Raw genomic sequence first — 23,378 nt, forward strand, 5'->3', positions numbered from 1 at the left:
GAGTCGGCCATCATGTATATACCTTAAGGTTCTGGCATGTTTCTACTTTACTCTCCTAAGAAGTGCCTCACCATCTACACTGCAATTTATACTCATGCTAGGGGTGTGTGCAGTGTATATACTCTACACACCACCATAAGTGGAGACGTAGCCGAAGAGAAAGGGGATCCCAGAACAGCCTCTTCCAAAAGAAAAGCCTGTAAACCCTGTGGTCTGAAGCGATAGAAGGTAAAGGGTTCACTGTTCGTGCCTGTTGGGCAACAGAGGAAAGAGCAGACAGAAGCTCAATCAGAGAAGGTGCTTTCTCCCACCATCTGTTCGTGAACAGTGAAACTACAGCTACAGAGAGCTCATTTGCTTAAGCTTTCTACCCAGACATTCTCCAAGTGACACTTCAGTGACTCATGAGAGCTGTACACAAACTCCAAATTGGTTGAGAGTGGGCTGAGAGAGAAGCAGGGTAAAGGGGCCCCTATCTTATAGCAAGGAGTACATCCCCGGCAGTAAAGTGTCTACTCAAGGAACCTGTATACCATCTATCCCCCTCCATGGAAGACTTGGCAAAAAAAAAAAAACAAACAACAACAAGGCTCTTGGCAAGCAGCAGCTTTTCACTTAAGCTGCAGATGGCAGCAAAAGAACTGAGTAAACTTCAGTGAAGCACCTCTCCCCAGCCCCAATAAAGCTGAAAAGCCTAGAGTAGGGTGAGGTGCTGGAGCCTTAGACTAGGCAGCACTTTCCCTAGGGACAGGAGAAAGGCCTGCTTGAGGGACTCCCAGATTCTGGAACTATGTTAATCACTGATGCCAAACTGTAAGCGGAAAGAGGAGATGTGTCAGAGGGACCTTGGCTTATCTGATAATTGACATTGGGGAACTGGAGTTCAAGAACTACTGCCAAAGACACTGGGGTGTGGGGGGCAAAAGTGATTTATTTTTTTATTCATTGATTTGTTATTGCAGTGTTTGTACCAAGGTGATACTATGTTCCTGCATCCCTAAATCAGTTTTTTCTTGCTTCACATGGAGACTCAGTGAAGGGAAGTATTGCCTGCTTAGGTCAGTTTTTTCTAGATATTTAGTTTTTTCTAGATATTTAACCTGATCCTTGATGCTGCCAAAACACCTGAGGGTTATAAACATTATACAATCCAAAAACAGCTGTCGTACTATATTGGAACCCCAATGGGCTAAGTACAGAGCAAGTCAAACTGCATTTAAGTAATCTATCAGGTCTACAGGGGATTTACCGGTTTAAATGCTATTTGCTGATATCCATACATATCAGAGGAGCAACAAACCAAGTATTTTTCATTGAGAATAAGTCTAGTTTTTCAATACAGTTGAGTACAGCTTCCACTTTTAAAGTAGTGTCAATGATGTCCAATTCCTTCGTAAGTATCAGAGATCCAGACAATCCAGTATGCTGGAATAGGTCAGCACTCATTTTAAGTACATTGTTTTCCAAGTACTACAGTAACACAATACTACTGCTTCTACAACATGGTAAAATAACTACTGATACATTGATCATAATTATTTCTAATACAACAGTACCACAGGCTAGACATAGCACATCTGCCCAACTGGAATGGTTTCCTGAGAATGGATTCCATGCAGTGCTTTTCAGTGACCTCAAGAAATGGATAAAGGGCATACCATCATCCATTTAAATGGCACACTTAGCCTGCCAGCAAGCTAATTCATTAGTGGTACCTGAGTATCTGACGGAAACAATGTGCCCACTCTGACCACTTTCCACTCTGATCAGTTCAGGTTGTCATCCTGTTATGTTACAGTTGTGAAATATGTATTTAATTTGTAATGCTTTTATATAGTCCCTATTTTGAAAGCAATTCATGAAAACTTCAGTACCTCCTGGCCTAACATATTCCTAGGACACTTTGAGGATCAAGGCAATGGCTTATTTGAGAGGGTTTTTTTTAAAATCAGGTGGAGGGGGGCAGCTACAGGACATCCAGTTAAGTGGATTCTATTATAATATTGCACTAAGTAATAGCAAAATGAACAGCAATTGAATCTGGGATAATTAAGATGTCAGTATATCAAAGCACAGGAGAAATGGATCACACTAAGCATTTCTCCTAGAAACAAATACAGATGCTAACAATAGAGCAGACACCAACAATAGAGCAGATACCTTATTCAGTCCAACACCTAGGCAAGAAACCTGGGAGCTTTCAACAAACAACTCAAGGTTATTGCAGTAGCTAATGATACTAAATGCACTTCATTTTACTCATTTATGTCTATCGGTCACAACCTCCTCTTGTTTCTTGAAGAACTAATTACAGAACTGAAAATGAATGCCATTGTTTCACAGAAGTAATATAACTTGCTAATATTCGTGATTTCTCTTAGTCCATGTCCTTCATACATTTAGCTTGAAGGATTTAAGGAAACCAGATAGTACCTAAATACCAGCATACAAAGCTTATCAGACTCCAATCTGATCATGAATTCTGAATAAGCCAAGAGAAAGCCTTCATTATAACAGCTTATTCTTTAGGGTTTTTTATGCTGTAGTCATCCATCCCTAAAATTCATTTTGTTGCTTCAGCAAAATATTGTTTGTATGGGAGAAGACCAAGCAAATTTATCTCCACCCTTTAAAAAGAAAGTGTCATGCTTACTTTATCCAAACCACATTTCCATTCTCTATAGAAGTCTCATTTTAATATGAATTGCACCATCACCCCTTAAGTATCATGATGCACAGTTGACCTTGATCCAAAGCTTTAAGATCTTCCACATGGTAGGAATTGCACAGATTTTTACTTTTCATCAGTGGCTTCATTTTTTAAAGGAAAAACAATCTTATCTGGTAGGATATTCAAGAATTAGTTATATAGCAACCAGTAAGTTCTTGCAAACATACAAATAAATCAAACAATTAAAAACCCCCAAATTAGTAACTAAGTATGTGTGTGAACACCAAGGTAGTTGCTATCATTTCCACTGTATTTTACATATTTTAGCTATAAAACCCAGCACTTAAGTATCTAACTAGTGTGTATACCAGTGTGACAAGTAGCTTCAGTAAGTGAGATGGATGTCATGCCCAAAGATGACAAATTATTTAAAAATGTTAAGCCAATTAGTTGAGAACACTTGCTCTGCTCCACTTACCTTCCAAGCTTTGGAATCAGTGTTCTATGTTAGTAAATGGTCCCCTGAGTGTTCTCCCTCTTATTTAAGCTGGCTCAGACATTCTGTCTTTTTCACCTACTGACCTATTTACTTAACGTAATAGAATAAATATTCTATGTTCATCTTAATGATCTGATTACCTCCCTAATTCTATCCTCCAAGAAATGAGGCCTCCCTCCCAGTGTTAATTATTCATGATAGGTCAGGCCTCAGCTACATTCCCCTGCTTCCATCTTTCTGTTCTGTATTCACTTTCATTTAATCTGCCTCATGTTCCGGTCTTCTGTGTCCTCTTTCTCAAGATCATTACCCAGCAACAAATGTCTCAGAGCACAGTAGTCGTAATTATTTGAACCACCATTAATATTAGGCTCAGAAGTACAAACCAGGTGGTGCAAGCACCCTCCACCAGGGTCCCACGTTAAAAGCTTGCTCTACCTTTAAAGCATCTTTTGGTAATTTTAACTTTGCTTTTATTTTAATTACATTATGACCAACTGGTGCAAAACAAAAAAATCTTTCCATTTATCACCACAGGAAATTTAGGTGTGAAACAGAACATAGGCCAATTGAAATACCATTCCCTGGCTCCATGCAAGAAATGGTCCTCTTCAGCCACCACACTGTACTTGTCACCACCAGCACAGGGAGGTTTTTTACTTTACTAGCATCCCAGCATCTGAACTGTACTGTGCAATTTGGACACTGCTCCCCCAGACTAAACCCACATGCTGGCAACTTGGTTTGTAAGACTTTTCACCTGTACATTGTGACAAAGTTCCTCCTCTGCTTAGGTGGGTCCGGTGCTTATTGGCGGATTTGCTCACCTCAGAGATTCATGGCTGCCCTCAGTTTGGCCACTCTTGCTAGTGGCTCAAACCTGCCGTCCACTCAGCTAACCTCATCACTGGCCAGCATGGGGGAAACAGAAAATCCCCACAGTCTCTGCTGAGCCACCTAGTGGGTCAGGGACAGGGCAGATCCCTTTCCAATTTAGGCTTTCCCTTCTGGTGTTTCTCACAGACCAGGTCAACTCCTCCTGTGTCCAATCAGGAGTTGGGGCAATGGGGGGGGGTGGGGGGAACCTGGGCCCACCCCCTACACCGGGTTCCAGCCCAGGGCCCTGTGGATAGCAGCTGTCCACAATGTTCCCTGTATCAGCTGCGTGACAGCTACAACTCTCTGGGCTACTTCCCCATTGCCTTCCCCCCAGCACCTTCTTTATCCTCACTGCAGGATCTTCCTCCTGAAGCCTGACCACGCTTGAACTCTTCACTCCTCCAGAAGCACACCTTCTTACTCCCTGCTCCTGGCATGCCCCCCTACTAACTGATGAGAGGTCCTTTTTAAACCAGGTGCCCTGATTAGTCTGCCTGCCATAATTGAATCTAGAAAGTTCTTAATTGGCTCCAGGTGTCTTGATTAGCTTGCCTGCCTTAATTGGTTCTGGCAGGTTCCTGATTGCTCTAGGGCAGCCCCTGCTCTGGTCACTCAGGGAACAGAAAACTGTTCATCCAGTGGCCAATATATTTGCCTTCGATCAGACTCCTGTATCCACTAGTCTGGGTCTGTCACAACATGTACATGTCAGCCAGGTATAAACAGCAGTAAGAAGGGCCTTCCGCCTAGACCTTGCATTATCTTGCAACAGTATTTCAGGGAGGAAAACCAACATCTTCCACACCATATGAGTTGTAATACTTTTCACATTTCACTTCATGGTATTGGACCCTTGTAATAATTTTCTTACCTTGTACCAACTAGTATTAACTCCCTTGTATCACATTTTACACTTTTCTGTGGTGATAAAAGAAGGTGACCTTCTTTGTTCTATATCAGTTAAGGCCTCTTTTATATAGCCTATTTTCCCCACATACAGCACATGCCATTGTTTTGCCTTTTACATTTCAGGATGAGAATTAACTTTAACGTGTACATTAAAAAACATACATTGACGACATCATTCATGTAAAACAGTTAAAAACTATCAATGCATTCGTTGCTTTTTAAAATACAATACTTGAGATGCTAATTCTATCTGAAGCCCTTGTTCATGAAGTGGATACAGTGCTTCTGCTGCTCACTTGTGTTGAAATACTTGGTTATAGTCCAACAGCATCTCTGTCAGCTTGGTTTCACAGAGTGACATACCCAGCAGCTCAGCTGCCATGTCAAGTGGCCACCAGTTTTGCTGATGCCCCACTTTGGCAGACCTATGAATTTCAGAAGTTTATTTTTTTTGGTCCATCAAGTCCTTTCAATAGTTTTTAACCATATCTGACAACACCCCAGTGACTGCCGATTGGTGAAATTCAATGACACTTGGCACATAAGGAAATGTTTAATAATATTTAGTTTATTAAACAGATTTTACCTTAAGCCATTAGTTGGATTTGTTTCCAGTCTAGGGTATTTCAATCTTTTATATATTTGCTTAGTTTTAATACAATATTCTTTTTCCATTTACAAAACACTATAATGTAGGTTTTTACCTCTTAATAACATTTCCTTTGCACTACAGTTAAACAGAACTTTTGGATAAGCATGTTAATGGTTAAACTCCATTTTCTATATTCACTGATCTTTCTTGGTGCTGGGTTGGTTCTGCTCCCAAAGCACACAGCCATCTGAAAAAGAAAACAACCTATTGTGGCTCTTCTTTGGACCCTCTATAGGATTTTAATTAAATACCTTATCTTTCATTTATTTTACTCCTTTTACCATATGCACTACATGTTCCAAGTGAATGCACCTTCCTCCATAGTGCATACCTTTTATTTGCAATAAAATCACATTAGCAATATTAATTTTCACATCAAGTGTAACTCTTTGATTTGTGCTTGAAGAGTTTCCGTGTACCTCATCAATGCACTTGTCTGATCACCCAGAGCCACCTTAAGGCTAGGTGTTCCTAACATAGCTACTCTTGTAACCATCCCCTTCCCTTCCTGTTACTCCAGAGGTGCACTATCCCTTTAATTTTTGTTCTGTCCTGCATCTCTTTCAGCTGCTGTTTCATTGCTACAAAAGGACCGGAGCTTCTTCCTACTCTCCTGGTTCTGGCTTTCCCTGCCACAGCACAACCATGTCCTCTAGTCCTTATTTTAAAAGAGGTGGAACTTCATAAAAGTCTTGAGGTAATAAAGCCAGATAACACCAGCTATTTGCATTTGGTTTGGGGGGAGATAATAATTTATTAAAGACTATCAGGAAACATTGGCAGCTGCTCAAAAAGTGTCTGTCAGAGTTTTTCAACTTTGATTGAAAAATTCAAATGGGTTTTTAGTGAAATCTTTTAAAAGCCAATTCATTTTAGACACAAAAAAGTGGTTTTACAATCCAGAATTGTTTGTTTAGGTCCTTAAAACTTTGCATAAACACCACAAATGTATTTGCATTTCTTTTAAATATTTTGCTCAACACCCATTGTGTTGGTTAATTCTTTTTTACCCAGATTACATTCCCTGATTGTACATCCAGAGGCAGCCAAGTTCAAATGGAAACCCCTATTTTCTTTTGGTGATTTTAACTAAATTGCCTGTAGTCAAATCATTCAACTCAGATTATGTCTCTTCCTTTAGCAGTCATTTACAAGTATTTGTTTACAGACCTTCCTGGACATTCTATAACAGATTTGAAAGTAGCTATACTTGAACAAAAAAACTTCAGAAACAGACTTCAAAGAGAAACAGCAGAACTAAAATTCATTTGCAAATTTAACACCATTAATTTGGGCTTCAATAGGGACTGGGAGTGGCTAGCTCATTACAGAAGCAGCTTTGCCTCTCCTGGAATTGACACCTCCTCATCTATTGTTGGGAGTGGACTACATCCACTCTAATTGAATTGGCCCCGTCAACACTGGTTCTCCACTTGTGAGGTAACTCCCTTCTCTTCATGTGTCAGTATATTTATGTCTGCATCTGTAATTTTCACTCCATGCATCTAAAGAAGTGGGGGTTTTATCCCCGAAAGCTTATACTCAAATAAATCTGTTAGTCTTTAAGGCGCCACCGGACTCCTTGTTGTTTTTGTTTACAGACCGTTTCTTTGGGAAATGGGCCAATGTCCCTTCAGAATGGTTGTAGCAGTTCCAGGGGACAAAAGTACAGTGGTGGTAGTAGTCACCACCTGACTTCCACTTGCATAACTGTTTGACTACTAGGGTTCCAGTGGGCAAGACTGCAGCAAGGTGTGCTACCATTACCAGGTTTTATTGTCAAAGCAAACATTCTTTTTTTCCCCTTCTTACTTAATGTGATGCCCAATCCTTTTACTACACCCTCCTGCTTAATCCTTTCAGCACTCTAAAGTTTTTAACATCTGCATAAATGCTCCCTTTAATTCCTGACTCTCTTTCCTTAAATTGCTTATCTCCCAAAGTGACATTTCTCAGCCAATTTCTCTCCACAGCTCTGAGCTTATCTTTCTGCTTTTTGCACTCATTCTTTGGCTACAATTACTGTTCACTCCATGGTCGCCCATGAGTCTTATACATCAATGTGTCAGTGGCATTCAGCAGACCTCTGCTAGTTTCTGCCAAGCATTCTCTTACATGGTACCTCCGTCTATTTGCCTTATGCTACTGACTTTCTCTCTGGGAATTCCATACTATAATTTAATAACACATTTCTTTGTGTGCCTTTTTCTTGCATTTCTTGTCTAATACTATTTGCTAGAAAGTTAGTTTTCTACCCGGTTCCAGTCTCCTTCACCACTTCCCAAGGAGTCCGTAGGGATCTCCTTTAGATCCAACATCCTCCTCCAGGGGCCCAGAAACCCCCTAAAATTTAAACTCTTCCAATGCCATTGCTAAACTGTTTGGTTGCAATCCTTGACAGTAAAGATACATACATAACAAATAATGCATTATCAGCTCCAGCGGAATAGATTTGAGTTGAGACACAACACTACTAATGTTGGGATTCCCTTTAAGACCTTTTCCCACTTGGCTTTTCAAGAGCACCTTGTCCAGTAATGTGATCCAGTTCTCCGGGACCCAAAAACCCCTCAGTTTGACTCCAGATTTCATTGATCAGGTTCCTGTATTTGGCATAGAGCAAAGCTACACTGAGTTGATCAGATTCAAGCATAGTGGGTGGGCAAAGGGCAAACTATATATTCAAAGTTAAACAGAAAACCTCTACCTTTATATTTACACATGGCATTGCATCGCGTTTTCGAACTGGCTTGGTTACTTTGCAGGAACCAATCCCTGTGGAGCATGTTCTGTCCATGTGCTATTCATATACAACCTGATCTTTACATTCCAGGTTTATCTTGTCCATTGTTAATAAATGGTTCCTTGGTTGTTCTCCCTTTTATCTTAGCTGACTCAGACATTGTCTTTTTTTTAAGTAGACATTGTCTACTAATCTATTTACTTAACTTATTTAGCACAAACATTCTGTTTTCATCTTAATGATCTGTTTACCTCCCTAATTCTATCCTCCAAGAATTGAGTCCTCTCTCAGGTGTTAATTACTGTCAGGCCAGGCCTCAGCTACAATATCCCTTTCTCTTTCCTCAAGAAAAGCAAGGCACCTCCTCTCCCTCTCCCCTCCAGAGGTTCCCCACTGAACAGTGGAAGCAGTCATGACAGCTTGGGTGGACAGAATCCAGATCCCTGCAATATTCATGAAGTACCAGCTTCACCATTGCACTTGGCTCTGTTCCTGGCTTTTTCTTCTTTCTCCCTTCCCTGAAGATTCGTGGTTCAAGAAAAAGAAGCCATGAGAAATCCCTATTGATATTATCTGCTTGGTAAGAGGGGTCTAAACAGGACTCACTTGACTTAAGTGTGCCAATCTGCCTCACCTCACAGCAATTGAACCCCCCGCCCACTTGTACCAAATAGTGCAGCATGCTATGCTGCAGCAATGGTCTCTTTCAAATCTTCGTGTTAAATAATATTCAACCACAGGAAACAAGCTGTCAGCTAATGACTCACTACGCACTGCAGCTGTGCCACTGAGGCACTGTAAGTGTAGATGAGCATTAAGTCGTTCCCACTGAAGAGATTTATCTACTTTACCACAACCACCTTTGATTGTTACTTAAAAACAAAGGCTAGAATTACTGCTGATACTACATTGTCCCCTCAACTTCCAATTACAAGCATCAGATTAAGACAGTCTTCTAGGACTCAAAATATTGTGGTAAAAACAATGTGGTTAATTATGCTACTTTATCGTCGTGTTTAGCAAGAGCTCAGTATTAGTAAATTAGACTCAAGTCTTGTTTATTGACTGCTCATCTACAGCATTGTTACAGAATTGGTTACTCTACAATCTCCTCAGTTCAATCCTTCCCTGATGGCCTGAAGACTACAGCCCAGTATGATGGTGCACTGTCTGAAAGCTTTGATATCTGCAGTGGGGGTCAAACACAGGGGTATTTGGGCACCAACCCTCTTCAGTATATTCTTCTCGCTGCTCTGCTCCTTTCTCATGTTTTCTCAGCTAGCACTTAGGGTGTTTATCTCCATATGAGGTCAGATAGAAAACTCTTCAACAATGTATGTTCAAGAGCAAAAAGGCAAGTGAAACACCTGGTGATAAGAGAGCTACTTCATGCATGTTGCAGTGTTCATTGCACACACTGAAGAGGAGCTCCCACTACTTTGCAATAGCTAAAGATGACAATGCTTATGACACAAGGTATGTTGACTGCTCCAGAAGTTTTGATAGCTCACACCATGCTAGAAATAGTGCACAAGTTCTATCTAAGGTCACCTGTATCTGATAATTTGTCTCTAGATGACAAGCTTGGTTCTCACTTCAGACAGGTAGCCACCACATTCAGCCATCTGACTAAACAAGTGTGAGGTAACAGGAAACTGACATTCAACACCAAGATACATATCTGCTATGTGTGCATTTTGAGCATGCTGCTGTATGGTGGGGAGTCCTAACTAAATAGCTAACACTCCTACTGTCTTTGCAATAGTCTAAGTATCAAGTAGGAAATCAAAGTTCCTGACATCAAAAGTACTTGAGAAAACAAACTTACTAAGTTTCATTACCATTCTCAAATACAGATGTGTCTATTGGCTCGATCATCTGCCCTGGAGGGATGATGGGCCATTCAAAAGGATCTTCTGTATAGCGATCTCCAAGTCCACTGAGATGACCTAGGCTCAGGTTCAAGGACAGTTGCAAGAGGGACTTGAAAACTTTTATCAGCACTGCAAACTGGGAAGATGCAGCATGTAAAAGGCTACAGCGACAGAGGGCTGTGCTGCAGCAGGGAGTCAAAGAGGCTGAAGAGAGGTGGGTGAGAGAGACAAAAGCAAAGAGCGTGAAGGGGAAAGCGCACCAGGCCTCAAGCACGAGTAGGGAGCCAGCTTCATCTGGACTTACACTTCATGCCTGCATTATCTGTGGCAAGGACGGTCACCCAAGAATTAGACTTCGTAGCCACATGTGATGCTGCAGTAGGACATATAGTAACCGAACTGCTTTGGTGCTTGCACCATCATCTTTCAAGATGGATGCTTGCCACTGCTACAGCATGGCCTGCATTAGTGCAAGCTACTTACACACATCCCCTACAATGTGTCCTCTTTTATTATCATACTACCACATTTTCTATCTCTCTCGCTCTCTCTGGTGCTTTGGATAGCAATAAGGGCTGGGTACAAGTGACACTGCCTTTTTCTTTATGACTCCCTGGCTACATCCCAATTCAATCAAATAGCTCACCAAAAGCACACTAGGAACCCTTAAAGGCTCAGTCTGGACTACCCCTTTATGCTTGCCATGTCAACAACTGATGAACTCACAACGAACTTACAGTCTAAGTGAAATCAGAGGTTGAAATCACTGAAGTAGTGATAAAAACATGAAAAGGCAAGTTGATTACTATCAGCAACCAACAAACAATAATGAAGTGGATGAGGTTTTATATGTTCCAGACATATACAGGGATCAGATGAAGGTGTTCTATAAAAGCCTTTACCAGAATGAGTTTAGGATGATTTCACAACTCCAAACAGTGGAACCGTGACTGCATTATACAAGTCATCCCACATCAGAGCTAACACAACCTTTCATACCACACAACCTCCATCAAACACTATGTGGTATAGAAAAGATATTTTCCAGTATTTTCAAGGGGCCTTTATTTTTATTTATTTAGAGCACATCAACCTACATGCACCTGACAACTGGATTGATTTAAATCAGAATTATTTTAAAAATAGTTAAAAGAAAACATAGGAAATATAATGGGAAAATTTTGTCTTTTACCAGAAGCACCCAGATTATTCTGGATTTGTGTACAACTTCTCCAGGATTTACTTCAGTACAAAAGCACTGGACCTTGCTTGTATAGGTTTCCCAGCATCGCAACAAAATGCAAGGTGGAACAGATTGCTTAGCATAAAGAGCACATATTCTAAGGGACCATTCAAGGCAGAATAGCCTATTAACACCTCTGCAGTTATAGGATAAAAGAGGGGGTTAGTGGGTTACAGATTGTTGTAATAAGCCATAAATCCAGTATCTCTGTTCTGTCCATGATTTTTAGTGTCTAGCAGAGTAATGAATTAATGAAGACTAGTGATTTTTAGTGTCTGTCTTGAATGGTCCCTTACAATATGTGCTAACTATTTATGCTAAACTATTCCAGCTTGCATTTTGATAGGACTCTGGGAATACCATTCCCAGAACTGAAAAAGAACTCTGATTGGAAAGCTTGTCTTTCTGACAAACAGAAGTTGGTCCAATAAAAGATATTACCTCACCCACCTTGTCTCTCATATCCTGGGACTGACACAGCTACAACTACACTGCACACATCAGAACATTTGTTCCAACCGCCTTCATTCATGTTCACGTTTGCAGCCGTTGAAACATGGGGTGTGGGAGGATGTTTATAATTTTCTTTGTGCTCCCTCCAATCCCTTAAGGCCAATTATGTCCGTTCATGGACAAAGTGAAAGCATAAAGGCTAATTAAAATGCTTTATTTGGAGAAAATAAAGATAGAGCTGTAAATAGATATGAATATACCAGGTCCTTTAATTAGCACCATTTTATTCAGAGACACACAGTATTCATTTCTACAAATGCACATCAGGTTTTACACCTTACATGAGTGAATTGTTGAAGCCGTGCAGCTCCTTAGAAGTAGGTGTTCTAGAAATAGCAAATTTAAGTCATTTCTGTTGGTGTTATTCCTCAGTGCATTTATAATGGTTATTAGTCAGTCAACCAACCATGTATTCTGGACTCTGTGTGGTGGAGGTTCCATTATTTCTTATTGTTGGTGCCCCTCTTTATAAAAGGTCTTTTTGATCTGTGGAGGTTTTATAATTGAAGAGGACAAAGATAACCTTGTTTATGCCCCATTTATACAACTGAACTGCCAAGTTTAACAATGATTATTGCTTTGTTTGTGGTTGAAATGCATGGGAACTTTGTTACAACTTTTTTTTTAAAGGGTCAGTGGGTGCAATACTCTAATATTTTTATTTCCCACCATTTTGTTGATGGTCTCACTGGAATCCTTGATAGCCACCCCCAAGAGTGAGAAGGGGAGAGGAGGATTTTTTTAAAAAGCTTGATATTAGGACGTTTCCAGACTACTGCAAACCCCTTCAGTGGCATAATCCTAACTCGTGGATGCTGATCCAAACAACTCTTCAAACAACCCCTAATTCCAAAGTCTAGATTTTGTGCTTCCTGACCTCCCCCTACTTTCAGTAAATAGATAACACAATTCACACCAGGCTGTGAGATGAATAACAGAGGCACTTTGTAACTAATTCCCTGCTAAGAAAGATCTCAAAACATCTCAAAAGTGGGCTGGGGCAGATACAACTGTAAAAGTATGGTAATTCCAGATGATTGCCCTCCCCCACCCACGTGGAAATTAAACCAAGAGTAAGATAACTGAATAATAATGATCCAAGATGGAATACAATGATTGATAGTTGTATTTTATTTCCTTACTGTCTTTTTTCTTTATGTAAGAGAGATGCGTATTTAAATTAACCTTTGAAAAATAGATATTAAATTTTCCCTGCTGTATCTACAATTTCCATCTCCTGCACATAGCAGCAGTATAAATGCATTTCTGTGACATTTGAAGCATTTGGCTACCCAACATACATGTTCCTACTCACTAATGAGTTTCCCTCACTGGAGGGTTCCCAAAACTCTACAAAATGTTGCTATAGTTTTCCACCCCCACACATTTCCTGCCCTGAAAGCATCTCTCATTACCCTTTAAGTTTAGCTTAGCACGGACACCCGAAGTCATTATTCAACTGTGTGCTGAAAGAGTTTTCTCAACATTTAAATACATTCCTCCTGCCCCACCCATGCCCTAGTGATCTGAGTGAGGCACTGTGAAACATCCACAACAAAACCTCAACCCATGTGGAATTTAACTTGTGGGTTAGTCAATGAGAGCTCTCCTTGCATAAGCACATTCAGTGTCCAGAATTCTACTTAACCAGCAATTTAGTTTTGAAAACAACCATTTTTCAATGAATCAATAGTAGTCCTCAGCCTATTCATGAGTCCCTGGGGCTTCACAAACATGATACAGCATTCAGGAGAGAAAACCTGTTCTTCAAAGTCTGCGTCCAGACAGTGGTATATTTGAAAAGTGTGCTGGAATTGTAGGTTACCACTTTAATTTGTAAGGGGCTTCCTGGGTCCTGCTTGCAGGCTCTGTAGGTAAGCATATGACCAGTCAGTCAGTCAGCAGCCAGCCAGCCTAGCGTAATGTGCCTCTCCAGTTTAGGGAGTGATTTCCTCTGTTTTGGGGTTCCTTCTGTGTTATTCTAATTCTAAGAAATGAAATAGTATTATGTTGCAACCTTCCACTGAGAATATTTTTATCCAACTTTTATATGTAAATGCCATGAGCCTAACTCAGATGCACCAGCTATCCCACCTCATCTTTCCTTCCAATGAAGCCAAGCTCACCCTGCTGTATGTAGTGCTCTCACTCAGCAGCCCATACACTGACACACTACCTCTCTCCCAAGATAAGCTCATCTCAGACTCAGCTGTGGCAGGGTGAATTGTCACATGGTGAATGTGTGTGTGTGTGTGTGTGTGTGTGTGTGTGTGTGTGTGTGTGTGTGTGTGTAAAAAACAAAAGCCACAAATCCCTAAGCAGCTAATTCCAATTAACCTCCTCTCTGGAGCTGCTGAGCGAGGGAGGTGTCTGGGTCTATGTATGTCAGGCCCAGCTCATTCCAAGGCGATAGAGAAGGATGAGGCAGCACGCAAGAAGGCTGTGAGGCTGAAGAAGTGCCCAGACAGAAACGGGGAAAAAAGGTCCAAAAAGGGGCAGGAGAAAAGAATCCATGGGACAAGGATACTGAATTTGGGGAGAGTGGGGCAGCAACCAGGACCTGCTTCCCTAGAAAAATTTGCACTTGCCTGAGAGGTCATCATGGTCCACCAGGCAATAGCTTGGTAACAACTTCTTCACACACTGTAGAGAGAAAAAACAGACATGCTCCTTCCCATCTAATTATGAAAACTCCCTTCTCAGGGACACTTAAGTTGAGGTATACATTTTGTTGAGTCCTGAAACCCTGTTTCTAATGGAGCTCCATTAGAATTTGCCTCTTTCTTCTTCAACCCTGCAAAAGGGTCTCCTTCCTGCAGTGTGACATTATTCAGGTAATCAGTCCATACAGATTATGAATTCTGGTTGATACTATGAAGTTGTTATTATGAAAACTGCTGTATCATTGAATACTTCTATGTGCATGTGGATTCCACCCTTGCTGACAAGGGCTGTGTCAAGTCCTTCCCAGACCAGGTACGCTAGTGGGTTGTTAGAACCCCAAAACTGACTATTGAGGTAAAAGCACCTTAGGACAATGGGTTAGCTCAAGTCCAGGAGAACCAGATCTCCTATCCTTCTGCAGGGGACTGGAATTTGGAGAGAGGAAAATCCCCAAATGCAGGACAAAAATCTAGGTGTTGATGCCACCTGGATGAATACATGCTTGTAATCCAGAATAGAAACATGTATAGCATTTTGCGCTTATCTATTCACTGTTTGGTCAGGTTAGCCAGCGTTTAGCATTTGCTGTACCAATTCTCACGGTTTTTGCCAGCACCTTCTGCCCACTCCTTACATTGGAGCACTGTCTTCAAAACAAACCCTCACTTCCCTGGGAAGTCTTCTCTTTCACTGGCTGGTTGCAGTCCTCAGGCGGTCAGTCCAAGTCCTTCCAACTTTTAGAAGGCATGTCTTCCTTTGGCAGGACAGTACTACTACAGTAAGTCCTTGTCCTTGTCTTTCACCAGGCAGGCTGCTTTCTAAAGCTCCTGGCACCTTGTATCTTCCACACTTCCTTTCCCATTGTTGCAGCCAGCACTTCCTTTCCCCCCGCCCCCCATCTTGATAGTTCCTCTCTCGCTGGTGCTGAGGGGTGGAGCCCACTACAGCCCCCGTCTGCCAGCCATACCATTAGTCCCTAGCCTATCCCGGCCCAATGTGATGTTTGCTGGCACCATCACACACTCCATTCTAATCGAAGGACTACAGATTAATAGTCCTCCCAGTCAGCAACCCTTTAATGTCACACTGGAAAGCAACCATCTGGCTGCAGGACTACAAATGCCTGTGCCATGCAATGCCATGCCAGTTACTTAGGGTACCTGATACTGATGCCCCACACTTCCATGTCTGGTCACACTTCAGACTCCTTGGTCAGTCCTTTAAAGTTGAAATTCTTTCAAAATGTCTCAGTAAGGGACTGCTTTTGGCACTGCCCTTCTCACTGCTGATCATGACAGTAACAGAAGGTATGGCAGGTTTCTTTTAAACATCCTGTCCTCTTCTCCCAACATTTTAATACTCGAGTCCCAAAACCACAAAAACAGAACATGTAGAAGATGGCCAGACAAGCCCTAGCATTAATATGCACTACACAGGCAGACTCATATGCTAATGGCGGAAACCTTGTGAAGTAACCATAAAAGTTTTCATATAAACCATTTGAAGGTGACCACCAGCTGCTATTGACATATGTAGATTCTTCAAGCAAATATTAATATTTTCCTTCTGTTCCACCAGTTCTGTTCACAATGCCCTTGTTAGCTGACTTAAGACTCTCCAGGCTTCTTCTGCATATTCCAAATTAGGATCTGTTGTCCACATCTCTTCATTTAACTTTTAGTATGACTCATCAATAGTCATCAACACAGATGACTAATCATCTCACATTGTGAGGACAATGGCTTCTTTTAGTGGTCATCTGCTTCCATTAAAAAAAGCTACAGTACTGCTCTAATATTGTGCTATTGATCTGAACATTAATCAGATAATCCGCAGTAAGGTCTGTAACTATGTTTAACTCAATATTTTCGTTGGCACTAATAAAATCAGTTTTACAAAGCCATGCAGTGTGATTCATCCCTTTCAATGTGTGCCTGGACTTTAGAATCGCTTATTAAAATTTCCATATCGTTATTCACACCAATTGTGAAGTCTTCTTTCCAGAAATAAATTTAACTCTCTTTTTCAATTTCCCAGCCTGGAACTTTTGTCATTCCTTGAGCAACATTCCTTTGCGTACATAGGCCTGCACAAGTGTGCCCAATTCTAGCCCTTAACTCTAGCCACACAGTTGGCTGCCCAATTATGCTCCAAGATTTGAGCTTCTGGGGAGTGTCTTGGTACCTGAAAAAATGTGGGGCTTTTTGTTTGTTTGTTGTTGCATAACCAAACATTTCAAATCAAATAGACATAGTTTTATTAGTATAAAGTGCCTTATAGATGTCCTTATTCCTGTATAAAAGAACACCTTTCAGTGTCTTTAGTAGGTTGGAAAAGGGTTTAAGCTAAACGAAAAAAAGCCACTTAGAATAAGAGCAGTCACGTACAGGGTTACACTGGGGTACATGGTAAAACTTACCTTTCTAGACAAGCCCTGTGAAGAACTCAACTTTTCATTACCTAATGTCAAAATGTATAGCTCAGCCTCCCCCACAGTAACATTCCATGCACTTTTGCTTCAGTACCATAAAGCTATCTGTCATGCTAAATTAAAGTGACAGAATAAAGAAAGTATTTCCAGAAGTACCACGTGGAGTATTTTCTTTCTCATATTAAATTCAGCAAAAAATTCAATTTCAAGTAAATGTATAAAGTTGCTACAGAATTCAGCACCTGGGTGCCTTGCTGTACAGTTAACGTCTACATTGCTGTGAAGTACATAGAGACCTTGAATATACCACATTGTCCCATTGGACAGTCCAGACATAATATGGCTTGAAACAAGACCTTCCTGCTCAGTGACGTGAGATACTGAGCAACTTCCTACAAAAGGATCAATGTCTGCAGAGACTTCTCCATGTAGGACTAGATCCTTACCTCTTCTTTCCAAGTGCAGACTTCCATTAGAGCAAAGGTTCTCAAACTGGGGGAGCATCCCCTCCAAGATGTATTCTGGGGGGACATGAGAAGCTTTAGGGGAAAAAATTACTGCGCGCATTCAGAGCTGGGCAGTGAGAGAGCGGCGGCTGCTGGCCGGTGCCCAGCTCTGAAGACAGCACCGCTGCCAGCAGCGGCGCAGAAGTAAGGGTGGCCTGGTACAGTGTTGCCAGCCTTACTTCTGCGCTGTTGCTGGCGATGATGTTGCCATCAGAGCTGGCTGCCTGGCCAGTAGCCGCCGCTCTCTCACTGCCCAGCTGGGGCAGGCACAAACCACTACAGACACAAAGAGGGGAGGGTGACAAATAATTTTGAGAACCACTGCATTAGGGAATCACAGCAGATATGATGGACTTGCAGGGACAATCCATTAGACAATCTGACATTTGTGAGTTTCATGTTCTTGCTAAAAATCTATCATTTTGGTATTAATAGGTGTGAATAGGTGAACGGATGCAACAGCAAGTGGCACAACCCAAAGTCATGAAGAGATGCAAAGTTAAAATATGGGCTGAATGAGGGATAGTCTAGACTAAACCAGTCTTGTGGTAATAAAGAACTCCATTAGTGGATTCACACTGACAGTTTTCAAAGGGGTAGCCGTGTTAGTCTGTATCAGTAAAAACAACGAGGAGTCCTTGTGGCACCTTAGAGACTAACAAATTTATTTAGGCATAAGCTTTCATGGGCTAAAACCTACTTCATCAGATGCATTGAGTGGAAAATACAGTAAGAAGGTATAAATATACAGCACATGAAAAGATGGGAGTTGCCTTACCGAGGGAGGGAGTGGTCAGTTCTAACGAGGCCAATTCAATTAGGGTGGATGTGGCCTATTCCCAACAGTTGACAAGAGGAGGTGAGTATCAACAGAGGGAAAATTACCCAGCCACTCCCAGTCTTTATTCAGGCCTAATTTGATGGTGTCAAGTTTGCAAATTAATTCCAGTTCTGCAGTTTCTCTTTGAAGTTTTTTTGGTTGAAGAATGGTGACTTAAGTCTGTTATTAAGTGTCCAGGGAGAGTGAAGTGCTATCCTGCTGGTTTTTGAATGTTACAATTCTTGATGTCTGATTTGTGTCCATTTATTCTTTTGCGTAGAGACTGTCCGGTTTGGCCAATGTACATGGCAGAGGAACATTGCTGGCACATGATGGCATATATCACATTGGTAGATGTGCAGGTGAATGAGCCCTCGATGGTGTGGTTGATGTCGTGGGGTCCTATGATGCTGTCCCTTGAATAGATATGCGGACAGAGTTGGCAGCAGGGTTTGTTGCAGGGGTTGGTTCCTGGGTTAGTGTTTCTGTTGTGTGGTGTGTAGTTGCTGGTGAGTATTTGCTTCTTGTCAACTGCTGGGAATGGGCTACCTTGATTGAATTGGCCTTGGTAGCACTACAAAAAGTAATTTTCCATCTGTTGATATTCACCCCTTCTTGTCAACTGTTGGGAATGGGCCACATCCACCCTAATTGAATTGGCCTCGTTAGCACTGACCACCCCCCGCCAACTTGGTAAGGCAACTCCCATCTTTTCATGTGCTGTATATTTATACCTGCTTACTGTATTTTCCACTCCATGCATCTGATCAAGTGGGTTATAGCACATGAAACCTTAGGCCCATTAAATGTGTTAGTTTCTAAGGTGCCACAAGGACTCCTCGTTATTTATACTGACAGTTGTAACTGCACCCTCGGGGAGAAAAAACCCTGAATATAAGTACAATAAACAATTAACCCCAAATCTTTATTTCAGCTATGGACAATAAGATGGAGCTTGCACACGTAGATCACATACCATGCTGGTGCTTAGATTCACCCTGAATGATCCTTTCATACCATGGTGATAGCAACTATAGGACGCTAAGCACTCTGAGCTCACAAATGTTTATAAACCAGCAGATAAAACACCTAGGGAGAGCCTCAGCACCTCACAGGATCCAATAGTCTAATTGCTACAAACTACATCCATAATTATAGCATTTTCTTAACCTGACTCCTCCATGAGTGACTTACACCCTGTCTTGCTCCTATTTTTATCATAATTTCTGCTTTCCCTAGAAGTCTGAAAGAAAATGATTTTTTTTATTCTCCAAGTGTGTCCTTCCAACAAAGCAAGGGAATTAGCACAGGTATTAGCTCAAGAGGAAGCAGTGGATAATGTGGGATTTCAAATGAGCAAATAAGGCTGGAGATAAATAATTCAGTGGCAGGGATTGAAAGAACATTGCTTTTCTGGTTAAGATTCACTGTGCATGAACATCAAAGAGCTTACTGGAGGTTAGAGAAAATTCTTTAGAGGACAGTTCTGCCACCATGAGGTGTATTGTATTGATAGTTACATCTTCAACTTCAGGTGTGATGATGAAGACCAAAAAAAAAAAAAATTACATTCAGAGGTGCTTGTTGGTGTTTAAGAGAAGTTTTACCATTATCAACACCATCCTCGGAATCCATTGTATCTCTGTATGCTGGGAATTACACACAAGATTTCCTACAATAGTTAGGAGGAATATTATTGTTGTGTTTTGGGTAGAGAGAATTGCTTCATTAACAAAGAGTGAAGCTGAATGAAGGTGAAGGTGGAATGTTGTTATTCCCTGTGTACTGCTCTGTCCATGAGTCTGAGTTGCTTCCAGTGTAATTCCACCCATTCTGTGTTCCTCTGTTATCCCCTCCAGGGAACATGGGCCCTCTGACTCCAGTTCCGCTGATCATGATACATCGTTCCTATTTTACAAACATTTTAATATAAATATTAAGAATAATTGGTACCCAGGCCCCCACCCTGAATCCCTTCAGCCAGAGGTTGCTAGCATATTTATCACAGGCTCAACTGGTGACATTGTCTGAGACAGTCTGGTCTCCTCAACTGGTGACCGCACCTGGAGTGAGCCATCTCTATCTACCTATCACCAAGTCCAGCAAACAGTCTCCCTATGGAGCATCTTCCCCCCCTTGTGGGATTGGCCTCCAGATAATCACAGAACAGAGAGACAAAGAACATCTTTGTAGGGTCTCCCTAGGTGTTTTATCTGCTGGTTTATAAACACCTTCTATTCCTTCAGATGACTTGTCATTCTTGCATAGTCATCTTGTATGAACTGGGTGCCCATTGCAGCCCTCATGACTCCTGTCATAAATATAAAGGCAAGGGTAGCCACCTTTCTGTATACAGTGCTATAAAATCCCTCCTGGCCAGAGGCAACATCCTGTTACCTGTAAAGGGTTGAGAAACTCAGCTAACCTGGCTGGCACCTGACCCAAAGGACCAATAAGGGGACAAGATACTTTCAAATCTTACGGGGGGGAGGAAGAGGCTTTTGTTTGTGCTCTTTGTTTTACGTGGTTGTTCTCTCTTGGGACAGAGAGGCCAGACAGAAATCCATCTTCTCCAACCCATCCTAATCCATGTCTCCAATATTGCAACCAGTATAGGTAAGCCAGGCAAGGCAGATTAGTTTATCTTTTGTTTTATGTGAATTTTCCCTGTGTTAAGAGGGAGGTTTATTCCTGTTTCCTGTAACTTTAAGGTTTTGCCCAGAGGGGGATCCTCTGTGTTTTGAATCTGATTACCCTGTAAAGTTAGCTTTCATCCTGATTTTACAGGGATGATTTTTACCTTTTTTTTTTTTTTTTTTAAAATAAAATCCTTCTTTTAAGAACCGGACTGATTTTTCCATTGTTCCAAGATCCATGGGTTTGGGTCTTTGATGATTTTGTAACCAATTGGTCAGGATATTCTCCTCAAGCCTCCCCAGGAAAGGGGGTGTAGGGCTTGCGGGGATATTTTGGGGAAAGACATCTCCAAGTGGTCTCTTTCCCTGTTCTTTGTTTAAAACGCTTGGTGGTGGCAGTATACTGTTCAAGGACAAGGCAAAGTTTGTACCTTGGGGAAGTTTTTAACCTAAGCTGGTAAGAATAAGCTTAGGGGGTCTTTCATGCAGGTCCCCACATCTGTACCCTAGAGATCAGAGCAGGGAAGGAACCCTGACAACTCCTTTACTTTACTCCTTCCGGTGTCTCTCCTTGCTGGATTATCACAAGAGTGCCTGCCTCTAGGGGCGTTAGGTCCTTGGCTGACCTGTCAGACTAACACCTGCTTTCTCTGGTTGTTGGCCATCTCCTCACAGCAGTGTCTCGATCCTTCTGGCCACAAGTCTCCCCTCACTGATGGCACAAAGGATCAAAACTCTGCTACCAGTGTCTGGACTGGAATGCTTAAAAACCCCTATGACAAGATATTTCTATGTGCCAGAAATGCTAACAAGGAGTCAACAAGAAGAAACAGCTTTGCCTTAACAGTCTCTTATCTGTTTTGACAGCTGATTCCACCTTACCATTACTCTGTGGGTATGCTAGGGAGCAGGTGAGATGGTCAGACTCCCATTTCAGTGCATATTCCTTGAATTCTTCCAAGGCAAATTGGGGTCTGTTGACAGTTAATAGTGTTGCGAAAGCCATATCTGCTTAAGTGGACCTTCAGTATGCAAATCACTGACTTGCTTTTCGTATCAGGCAGGGCATGGCCATCCCAAAAGGTTGATTAGTAGTGCAGTGTAATGTTCTTTTCCTTAAAGAAGTCTGCTCACACCTTTTCCCACGCTTGAGTAGGCAGCACATTTGGCACTAGGGTCTTTCTGTGCCTGGAAAGTGTCACACACTTTCTATCAGGGAGCGGAGATGTATATTCATTTCTGGCCAGTAAACAAACTCTTGAACCTGTTTAAAACAGCAGTCAAAGCCCAAGTGTGAGGAATATAGTTTTTGCATGATATCTTTATGCAATGAGGCAAGGACAACAGCTCTCCGTCCTTGAAATATGATTCTATCCTGCACACTCCACTCATCTTTAATGTGAAAATATGGTTCTGCTTTTACTAAAACTTGGCTTTTGTCTTCTGGATTCCCTGCTAGTATTGCTTTCTTGACCTCCTGCAGTTGGATGTCCTTTGATTTCCATCAGCTTTGCTGCTGAAACAGAGATAGTGTAGCATGTCAGTGGATTCAGTGTCCTGATTCCCTTCTCCTAATTTGCTGATGCTGGGCATATATGCCCTGCTCAAGGTGTCAGCTAACACCAGTAATCATTCTGGACAATACCGGATCTCTGTCTGGTACCACTGGAGGAGCATCAATATGTGCTGCAATCTCTTTGGAGCACCAAGAATGGACTTTGCCATGATTGCTTCTGGGGGTTTATGGCCTGCTTGCCCTATTACTGGATGGCCATAGGTATACCAATGGAATTCTCCACTCCAAATACCACAGCCAGTAGCTTTTCCTACGTCTGGGTGAATCCCTGTTCAGTCTGGTAGGGTTCTGCTGGCAGAAGCACTCCTGCACAAGAGCTTTCTCTGACGCATCACACTGGAGTGTCTGTCTCTGTCCTAACTGGTAGTACCTTAGGACAGAGACAGCTATTATAACTTATTTCAGCATATCAAAAGCTTGCTGTTGGGAACCTGCCCAGGCCCACTCAACGTCCTGCCTTGTGAGCTGACGTATGGGTTCTGCTACTGCAGCCAGGTATGGACAGAACTTTTATGGTTTCTATGAAGTATTGTATCCCTTTCACATCCACTGGAGTTGGCATGTGTCTGACTGCTTTGGTCTTATTGGGATCTGCTTTCAGTCCCTCCTCTGTGAGCAGCTGCCCAGTGTAGGTCACCTTATGGTGTTTGAGTCACGCTTTTCCTGGGTTGAGTTTTATGTTCATCTGCCTGCACCGCTATAGAAAAGCTTGCAGCTTTCTGTCATGGGCTCATGCAGCTTCTGTATAATTGCTTCCTTCAC

The sequence above is a fragment of the Lepidochelys olivacea genome (genome assembly GCF_965140295.1).
Source record: "Lepidochelys olivacea isolate rLepOli2 genome assembly, chromosome: 1".
NCBI classification, from domain to species: Eukaryota; Metazoa; Chordata; order Testudines; family Cheloniidae; genus Lepidochelys; species Lepidochelys olivacea.